Source organism: Pseudophryne corroboree, unplaced genomic scaffold (assembly GCF_028390025.1).
Source record: "Pseudophryne corroboree isolate aPseCor3 unplaced genomic scaffold, aPseCor3.hap2 scaffold_2559, whole genome shotgun sequence".
Lineage (NCBI taxonomy): Eukaryota > Metazoa > Chordata > Amphibia > Anura > Myobatrachidae > Pseudophryne > Pseudophryne corroboree.
The window spans coordinates 27,164-37,487 of NW_026969219.1; the positions used below are offsets into that span (position 1 = coordinate 27,164).

A 10,324-nucleotide genomic window follows, 5' to 3' on the forward strand; every position below is an offset into this window, starting at 1 on the left:
CGTCATGTGCTGTTTGGGGAGTGTTTTTTGGAAGGGCCATCCTGCGTGACACTGCAGTGCCACTCCTAGATGGGCCAGGTGTTTGTGTCGGCCACTTGGGTCGCTGAGCTTAGTCATACAGCTACCTCATTGCGCCTCTTTTTTTCTTTGCGTCATGTGCTGTTTGGGGAGTGTTTTTTGGAAGGGCCATCATGCGTGACACTGCAGTGCCACTCCTAGATGGGCCAGGTGTTTGTGTCGGCCACTTGGGTCACTGAGCTTAGTCATCCAGCGACCTCGGTGCAAATTTTAGGACTAAAAATAATATTGTGAGGTGTGAGGTGTTAAGAATAGACTGAAAATGAGTGGAAATTATGGTTATTGAGGTTAATAATACTTTGGGATCAAAATGACTCCCAAATTCTATGATTTAAGCTGTTTTTTAGGGTTTTTTGAAAAAAACACCCGAATCCAAAACACACCCGAATCCGACAAAAAAAATTCGGTGAGGTTTAGCCAAAACGCGTTCGAACCCAAAACACGGCCGCGGAACCGAACCCAAAACCAAAACACAAAACCCGAAAAATTTCCGGTGCACATCTCTAGTGGCCATGCCATGTCACTGTGCAGGAGCCAGCACCGCTCACACACTAGTCCCCGGTGCAGCCCCCAACCCCCGGGACACCCGGAGCAACAAAATGTAGATTCAGGCCACCAGGCCACGCCCCTACCTATAAAACCATGCCTCCTTTTTACCATTGCGCTGCTTATCTGCGCGCACTGCATTACAATCTCCCTCGCCACCTCTCTGGGTGTCACCAGTGATAGTGACACCTCTGCCATGCTTGTAGCAGCTGGTCCTAAGATCTACGCCTCAAGCCCTGAGTGTTTGCCCTTGTGACTTGTTGATCATCATAGCAAAGCAGATGCTTACAGAAAACTGCAGGGGCTTAGATTGAAAATAAAAAAAATTGATGGGTATAAGGTAGAGAGGAGCGGGTTCGGTTCTCCGAGAACCGAATTCCCCACGAACTCCACGTGGTTTACACTGGTACGAGGCAGGCTCGGTTGTTCCCGCCTGACTCGGAAAACCTGAACAAGGGAAAATGTCATCATCCCGCTGTCGGATTCTCGCGAGATTCGGATTCCATATAAAGAGCTGCGCGTTGCCGCCATTTTTACTCGTGCATTGAAGAGAGAGCGGAGAGGACGTGGCTATGTTCTCTCAGTGGAAATCTCAATATCAGTGCTCAGTATCAGTGGATACTTATTGCTGCTCAGTAATACTAGTAGTGTGTCTCTCCTGCTCAGTGTCAGTTCTCAGTAGTATCCTCATCAGTGCTCAGTATCACTGCTCATTGTCTTGTGCTGCATTGTTGTGCTCAGCATACTACAGTACATTACTAATAGTCCAGTGCTGCATCTTGCTGCTCAGTGTCAGTTCTAGTATCCTCATCAGTGCTCACTATCACTGCTCATTGCATTGTGGTGTTCTGTATACTACAGTAACATAGTAATATAGTAACATATAGTAACATAGTTTTTGAGGTTGAATAGAGGCAAATTGCCCATCGTGTTCAACCTGTTTTAAGTTGTGATGATTCTACATACTTGCTGAATAATGTTTTATGACTAGTTAGCTACTACAACTCATGTTACCCCCGGATTAACCATGTTGATATTTTAAGTATTATAACCTTGGATAGCTTTTTCATTCAGAAATGTATCCATTCCTTTTTTAAATCCAATTACAGAGTCCGCCATTACCACCTTCCCTGGCAGGGAATTCCACATCCTGATTGCCCTAACAGTGAAGATCATAGTATCTCTCCTGGCAGGTAAGTAGGAGTTGGGCCAGAGCTGTGGAGGATTGCTGCTCGGGCACCCCCTGTCAAGTGAAGGAGATCCAACTGAGGCAGCACAAGGGAACTCTCGAAAGAAGAACAAGGCTAGAGGAAGATCTGAGACAAAGAAATCTGACTTTTACCAGAGCTGACCAGAGGAAAGCACAAACACAGTCCCCCACTACCACAAATAATGCAGTCGAGTTTCCCACATTTGGGGAAATCACAGGGGTCAGCATACCTAGAATGCAATGAATGAACCTCACCCTGGGAGAACAATCTTCATGACCATGGTATCGCCTATGCAAAATAAGTATGATTTGGGATAGGGCTGGGGAGGGCCGCTGCTCAGGCACATCTCTGTCAAGTAAAGGAGATTCAACTGAGGCAGCACAAGGGAACTCTCATCTGGAGACAACAACTGCAGGGAGAACACATATTTTCAGATGAACATGGGAGGGCAGAAGGCTGCCTAATACTGAAGCACCCCCAAACAACAAACCAAATGCAACAACTAGTACAAGCATTCCTGGGGGAAGTTCTGCAGAAGATGGATTTGCATACGGTGATGTCATCCAAGCAGTGGGCCAAAGTTGGCTGGAACCCTCATCTGCATATGAAAAGAGAAAAGGGGTATGCAGGGCATGGCGGCCTTTTGCGGCGCTTGGATGACCCTTAGTTCGCATTAAACACCCCCACCCTCCTTCGGTGTGGGGCTCATGTTGACAATGCCCCAGCCCCTGAAGCATTCAAGCTGATTTCTTACAGCAGCTTGGCACTGTAACAGCTCCAGAGCTGCTCTGTAAGGCAAGTAAAAGGGTGTGTAGTTTGCATTGTGCATTGGAAGGCACAAAGTAAGCAGACAGGAGGAGAAGTCAGGATAGTGCACAAGGGTATAAAAGGGAGGGGCTCAAGAAAAAAGAAGTGGAAACAGACAGCAAACTAGGCTGGAGAGAGACCTGAGACAAAGAGATCTGAATTATACGAGAGCCGACCAGGGGAAACACAAATTATGCAGTCAAGTTTCCCACATTTGGGGAAATCGCAGGGGCAGCACACCCAGAGTGCAATGGGTGAGCCTTGCCCTGGGAGAAGCACCTTCATGATCATAGTATCTCACCTGGCAGGTAAGTAGGAGTTGGGCTTGAGCTGGGGAGGGTCGCTGCTCGGGCACCCCCCTGTCAAGTGAAGGAGATCCAACTGAGGCAGCACAAGGGAACTCTCGAAAGAAGAACAAGGCTAGAGGAAGATCTGAAACAAAGAAATCTGACTTTTACCAGAGCTGACCAGAGGAAAACACAAACACAGTCCCCCACTACCACAAATAATGCAGTCGAGTTACCCACATTTGGGGAAATCACAGGGGTCAGCATACCCAGAATGCAATGAATGAACCTCACCCTGGGAGAATAATCTTCATGATCATGGTATCTCCTATGCAAAATAAGTATGATTTGGGATAGGGCTGGGGAGGGCCGCTGCTCAGGCACATCTCTGTCAAGTAAAGGAGATTCAACTGAGGCAGCACAAGGGAACTCCAGCATCCTCTACAGACTAAGAGAAAAGGATTTACCGGTAGGTATTAAAATCCTATTTTCTCATACGACCTAGAGGATGCTGGGGTCACATTAAGAACCATGGGGTTATACCAAAGCTCTTGAACGGGTGGAAGAGTGCGTACGACTCTGCAGCACCGAATGACCCAACTTGAGGTTATCATCGGCAAGGATGCAGTGGCGTTAATGTTTCCTGGTGTCAACCTGTATTATTTCAGTAGATATTGAAATGAGGATGCATCTTGCTGCCTTTCCAATGAAGCAAGTTTAATTTAGTAATAGGTGAAAAACCATCCCTACAAAGATGTTAATCAGATACTTGGCTTTGTGGACACTTTTCAGAGAACAAATTTGTTAGCATAAAAATAAAGCCAGAAAATGAAGAGCTGTTTAATCACTCAATTGGATTTTTTTGCCAGCATATTTCTTTTTCTCTGCAAACCACTGCTAAATTGTGCTTCCTAGCTGTTTTTATAAAATCACTGAATCAAATCTAACTCTGATTACATCAGAGAAGGCCAGGTACCCTACACCATAACAGGGGTTTTTGAAATTTTGACTTGTCTACTTAAAGATCACCAAAATCTGATAACAAGGTCAATTACATCCCTGGGTGGGATTGAACCACCAACCCTTTGGTTAATAACCAATCACACTAACCAATTGCGCCACAGAGACACTTTGCAAAAGTCCATACTGACAAAGGCTAATAAGCATTCATCTAGAACGTTTCCTAGAAAAACTTTAAAAAGTCAATAATCTGGAGAGTTTTTGTAAGATGTTTCTTCCATCAACCAACGAAGAAACACATTGTTACTTTCCCATGATGAGTGAGTGCTTCAAGATCTCTTGCACTTACATGTGCAGCAGAGTACTGTAATGAAAGCATGCTGGGTTCATAACCCAGAGGTAGGCAGATTGAAACTATCCTCTGCTATATGCATTTTTTTTTGTTAATTAAAGTAATCCAAAACTGGGATTGATATTTTTTCTCTTTTATTTTTACTTAAAGTACAATAACTTTTACCATTTTAATATGTTTTAATAGTATATTGACAGTATTGTTTTCTTTCAAAAATCCACTTAATTTTCTTTACCCGATTATTAAAATGGTAATTGACAAAAACAAACTACATTGTCACCAGAAGAGCAATACAAAATGTACAAGTGATATATTAAAATCATCTTTCCAGCTTGAATTTCAATGATGCATTGGGGCAACGATTTTGTGAGAAACATCTTCACCCTTAAATAAAGATTTTCTTAATTCCTTACCTGTGTGCTAATTAGATATCACCTTGTTTTCACATTAAACAGACTTCCACATGAGAAAGCAGCAAGGATGCAGTGGCGTTAATGTTTCCTGGTGTCAACCTGTATTATTTCAGTAGATATTGAAATGAGGATGCATCTTGCTGCCTTTCCAATGAAGCAAGTTTAATTTAGTAATAGGTGAAAAACCATCCCTACAAAGATGTTAATCCGATACTTGGCTTTGTGGACACTTTTCAGAGAACAAATTTGTTAGCATAAAAATAAAGCCAGAAAATGAAGAGCTGTTTAATCACTCAATTGGATTTTTCTGCCAGCATATTTCATTTTCTCTGCAACCCACTGCTAAATTGTGCTTCCTAGCTGTTTTTTTATAAAATCACTTAATCAAATCTAACTCTGATTACATCAGAGTAGGCCAGGTACCCTACACCATAAGAGGGGGTTTGAAATTTTGACTTGTCTACTTAAAGATCACCAAAATCTGATGACAAGGTCAATAACATCCCTGGGTGGGATTGAACCACCAACCCTTTGGTTAATAACCAAACACACTAACCGATTGCACCACAGAGACACTTTGCAAAAGTACATACTGACAAAGGCTAATAAGCATTCATCTAGAACGTTTCCTAGAAAACTTTAAAAAGTCAATAATCTGGAGAGATTTTGTAAGATGTTTCTTCCATCAACCAATGAAGAAACGCATTGGTACTTTCCCATGATGAGTGAGTGCTTCAGGATCTCTTGCACTTACATGTGCAGCAGAGTACTGCAATGGAAGCATGCTGGGCCCATAACCCAGAGGTAGGCAGATTGAAACTATCCTCTGCTATATGCATTTTTTTTTGTTAATTAAAGTAATCCAAAACTGGGATTGATATTTTTGCTCTTTTATTTTTACTTAAAGTACAATAACTTTTACCATTTTAATTTGTTTTAATAGTATATTGACAGTATTGTTTTCTTTCAAAAATCCACTTAATTTTCTTTACCCTATTATTAAAATGGTAATTGACAAAAACAAACTACATTGTCACCAGAAGAGCAATACAAAATGTACAAGTGATATATTAAAATCATCTTTCCAGCTTGAATTTCAATGATGCATTGGGGCAACGATTTTGTGAGAAACATATTCACCCTTAAATAAAGATTTTCTTAATTCCTTACCTGTGTGCTAATTAGATATCACCTTGTTTTCACATTAAACAGACTTCCACATGAGAAACCTGCTGTGGACACTTTTCAGAGAACAAATTTGTTATCATAAAAATAAAGCCAGAAAATGAAGAGCTGTTTAATCACTCAATTGGATTTTTCTGCCAGCATTTTTCTTTTTCTCTGCAACCCACTGCTAAATTGTGCTTCCTAGCTGTTTTTTTATAAAATCACTTAATCAAATCTAACTCTGATTACATCAGAGAAGGCCAGGTACCCTACACCATAAGAGAGGGTTTGCAATTTTGACTTGTCTACTTAAATATCACCAAAATCTGATCACAAGGTCAATTACGTCCCTCGGTGGGATTGAACCACCAACCTTTTGATTAATAGCTGAACACACTAACAGATTGCGCCACAGAGACACTTTGCAAAAAGTCCATACTGACAAAGACTAATAAGCATTCATCTAGAACGTTTCCTAGAAAAACTTTAAAAAGTCAATAATCTGGAGAGTTTTTGTAAGATGTTTCTTCCAGCAACCAATGAAGAAACACATTGGTACTTTCGCATGATGAGTGAGTGCTTCAGGATCTCTTGCACTTAAATGTGCAGCAGAGTACTGCAATGGAAGCATGCTGGGCCCATAACCCAGAGGTAGGCAGATTGAAACTATCCTTTGCTATATGCATTTTTTTTTTGTTCATTAAAGTAATCCAAAACTGGGATTGATATTTTAGCTTTTATTTTTACTTAAAGTACAATAACTTTTACCATTTTAATTTGTTTTAATAGTATATTGACAGTATTGTTTTCTTTCAAAAATCCAATTAATTTTCTTTACCCGATTATTAAAATGGTAATTGACAAAAACAAACTACATTGTCACCAGAAGAGCAATACAAAATGTACAAGTGATATATTAAAATCATCTTTCCAGCTTGAATTTCAATGATGCATTGGGGCAACGATTTTGTGAGAAACATCTTCACCCTTAAATAAAGATTTTCTTAATTCCTTACCTGTGTGCTAATTAGATATCACCTTGTTTTCACATTAAACAGACTTCCACATGAGAAAACAGCAAAGATGCAGTGGCGTTAATGTTTCCTGGTGTCAACCTGTATTATTTCCGTAGATATTGAAATGAGGATGCATCTTGCTGCCTTTCCAATGAAGCAAGTTTAATTTAGTAATAGGTGAAAAACCATCCCTACAAAAATGTTAATCAGATACTTGGCTTTGTGGACACTTTTCAGAGAACAAATTTGTTATCATAAAAATAAAGCCAGAAAATGAAGAGCTGTTTAATCACTCAATTGGATTTTTCTGCCAGCATTTTTCTTTTTCTCTGCAACCCACTGCTAAATTGTGCTTCCTAGCTGTTTTTTTATAAAATCACTTAATCAAATCTAACTCTGATTACATCAGAGAAGGCCAGGTACCCTACACCATAAGAGAGGGTTTGCAATTTTGACTTGTCTACTTAAATATCACCAAAATCTGATCACAAGGTCAATTACGTCCCTCGGTGGGATTGAACCACCAACCTTTTGATTAATAGCTGAACACACTAACAGATTGCGCCACAGAGACACTTTGCAAAAAGTCCATACTGACAAAGACTAATAAGCATTCATCTAGAACGTTTCCTAGAAAAACTTTAAAAAGTCAATAATCTGGAGAGTTTTTGTAAGATGTTTCTTCCAGCAACCAATGAAGAAACACATTGGTACTTTCGCATGATGAGTGAGTGCTTCAGGATCTCTTGCACTTAAATGTGCAGCAGAGTACTGCAATGGAAGCATGCTGGGCCCATAACCCAGAGGTAGGCAGATTGAAACTATCCTTTGCTATATGCATTTTTTTTTGTTCATTAAAGTAATCCAAAACTGGGATTGATATTTTAGCTTTTATTTTTACTTAAAGTACAATAACTTTTACCATTTTAATTTGTTTTAATAGTATATTGACAGTATTGTTTTCTTTCAAAAATCCACTTAATTTTCTTTACCCTATTATTAAAATGGTAATTGACAAAAACAAACTACATTGTCACCAGAAGAGCAATACAAAATGTACAAGTGATACATTAAAATCATCTTTCCAGCTTGAATTTCAATGATGCATTGGGGCAACGATTTTGTGAGAAACATCTTCACCCTTAAATAAAGATTTTCTTAATTCCTTACCTGTGTGCTAATTAGATATCACCTTGTTTTCACATTAAACAGACTTCCACATGAGAAAGCAGCAAGGATGCAGTGGCGTTAATGTTTCCTGGTGTCAACCTGTATTATTTCAGTAGATATTGAAATGAGGATGCATCTTGCTGCCTTTCCAATGAAGCAAGTTTAATTTAGTAATAGATGAAAAACCATCCCTACAAATATGTTAATCAGATACTTGGCTTTGTGGACACTTTTCAGAGAACAAATTAGTTAGCATAAAAATAAAGCCAGAAAATGAAGAGCTGTTTAATCACTCAATTGGATTTTTCTGCCAGCATATTTCTTTTTCTCTGCAACCCACTGCTAAATTGTGCTTCCTAGCTGTTTTTATAAAATCACTGAATCAAATCTAACTACATCAGAGAAGGACAGGTACCCTACACCATAACAGGGGGTTTGAAATTTTGACTTGTCTACTTAAAGATCACCAAAATCTGATAACAAGGTCAATTAAGTCCCTGGGTGGGATTGAACAACCAACCTTTTGTTTAATAGCCTTACACACTAACTGATTGCGCCACAGCGACACTTTGCAAAAGTACATACTGACAAAGGCTAATAAGCATTCATCTAGAACGATTCCTAGAAACATTTTAAAAAGTCAATAATGTGGAGAGTTTTTGTAAGATGTTTCTTCCATCAACCAATGAAGAAACACATTGGTACTTTCCCATGATGAGTGAGTGCTTCAGGATCTTTTGCACTTACATGTGCAGCAGAGTACTGTAATGGAAGCATGCTGGGTCCATAACCCAGAGGTAGGCAGATTGAAACTATCCTCTGCTATATGCATTTTTTTTTTGTTAATTAAAGTAATCCAAAACTGGGATTGATATTTTTGCTCTTTTATTTTTACTTAAAGTACAATAACTTTTACCATTTTAATTTGTTTTAATAGTATATTGACAGTATTGTTTTCTTTCAAAAATCCACTTAATTTTCTTTACCCGATTATTAAAATGGTAATTGACAAAAACAAACTACATTGTCACCAGAAGAGCAATACAAAATGTACAAGTGATATATTAAAATCATCTTTCCAGCTTGAATTTCAATGATGCATTGGGGCAACGATTTTGTGAGAAACATCTTCACCCTTAAATAAATATTTTCTTAATTCCTTACCTGTGTGCTAATTAGATATCACCTTGTTTTCACATTAAACAGACTTTCACATGAGAAAACAGCAAAGATGCAGTGGCGTTAATGTTTCCTGGTGTCAACCTGTATTATTTCCGTAGATATTGAAATGAGGATGCATCTTGCTGCCTTTCCAATGAAGCAAGTTTAATTTAGTAATAGGTGAAAAACCATCCCTACAAAGATGTTAATCAGATACTTGGCTTTGTGGACACTTTTCAGAGAACAAATTTGTTATCATAAAAATAAAGCCAGAAAATGAAGAGCTGTTTAATCACTCAATTGGATTTTTCTGCCAGCATTTTTCTTTTTCTCTGCAACCCACTGCTAAATTGTGCTTCCTAGCTGTTTTTTTATAAAATCACTTAATCAAATCTAACTCTGATTACATCAGAGAAGGCCAGGTACCCTACACCATAAGAGGGGTTTTGCAATTTTGACTTGTCTACTTAAATATTACCAAAATCTGATCACAAGGTCAATTACGTCCCTGGGTGGGATTGAACCACCACCCTTTTGATTAATAGCTGAACACACTAACCGATTGCGCCACAGAGACACTTTGCAAAAAGTACATACTGACAAAGACAAATAAGCATTCATCTAGAACGTTTCCTAGAAAAACTTTAAAAAGTCAATAATCTGGAGAGTTTTTGTAAGATGTTTCTTCCAGCAACCAATGAAGAAACACATTGGTACTTTCGCATGATGATTGAGTGCTTCAGGATCTCTTGCACTTACATGTGCAGCAGAGTACTGCACTGGAAGCATGCTGGGCCCATAACCCAGAGGTAGGCAGATTGAAACTATCCTTTGCTATATGCATTTTTTTTTTTGTTCATTAAAGTAATCCAAAACTGGGATTGATATTTTAGCTTTTATTTTTACTTAAAGTACAATAACTTTTACCATTTTAATTTGTTTTAATAGTATATTGACAGTATTGTTTTCTTTCAAAAATCCAATTAATTTTCTTTACCCGATTATTAAAATGGTAATTGACAAAAACAAACTACATTGTCACCAGAAGAGCAATACAAAATGTACAAGTGATATATTAAAATCATCTTTCCAGCTTGAATTTCAATGATGCATTGGGGCAACGATTTTGTGAGAAACATCTTCACCCTTAAATAAA

General features: G+C 38.7%; 3 non-coding genes across 3 annotated transcripts; all 3 read right to left on the minus strand.

Moving 5' to 3' along the window:
- Window positions 1–1,976: 1,976 nt before the first annotated feature.
- LOC135012556 (U1 spliceosomal RNA) lies at window positions 1,977–2,140 on the minus strand. The gene has a single exon (XR_010211494.1). It is a non-coding gene; the product is annotated as a U1 spliceosomal RNA (small nuclear RNA).
- Window positions 2,141–2,795: 655 nt separating this feature from the next.
- Window positions 2,796–2,958, minus strand: LOC135012557 (U1 spliceosomal RNA). The gene has a single exon (XR_010211495.1). It is a non-coding gene; the product is annotated as a U1 spliceosomal RNA (small nuclear RNA).
- Window positions 2,959–3,110: 152 nt separating this feature from the next.
- Window positions 3,111–3,274, minus strand: LOC135012554 (U1 spliceosomal RNA). The gene has a single exon (XR_010211493.1). It is a non-coding gene; the product is annotated as a U1 spliceosomal RNA (small nuclear RNA).
- Between the last annotated feature and the right edge of the window lie 7,050 nt (window positions 3,275–10,324).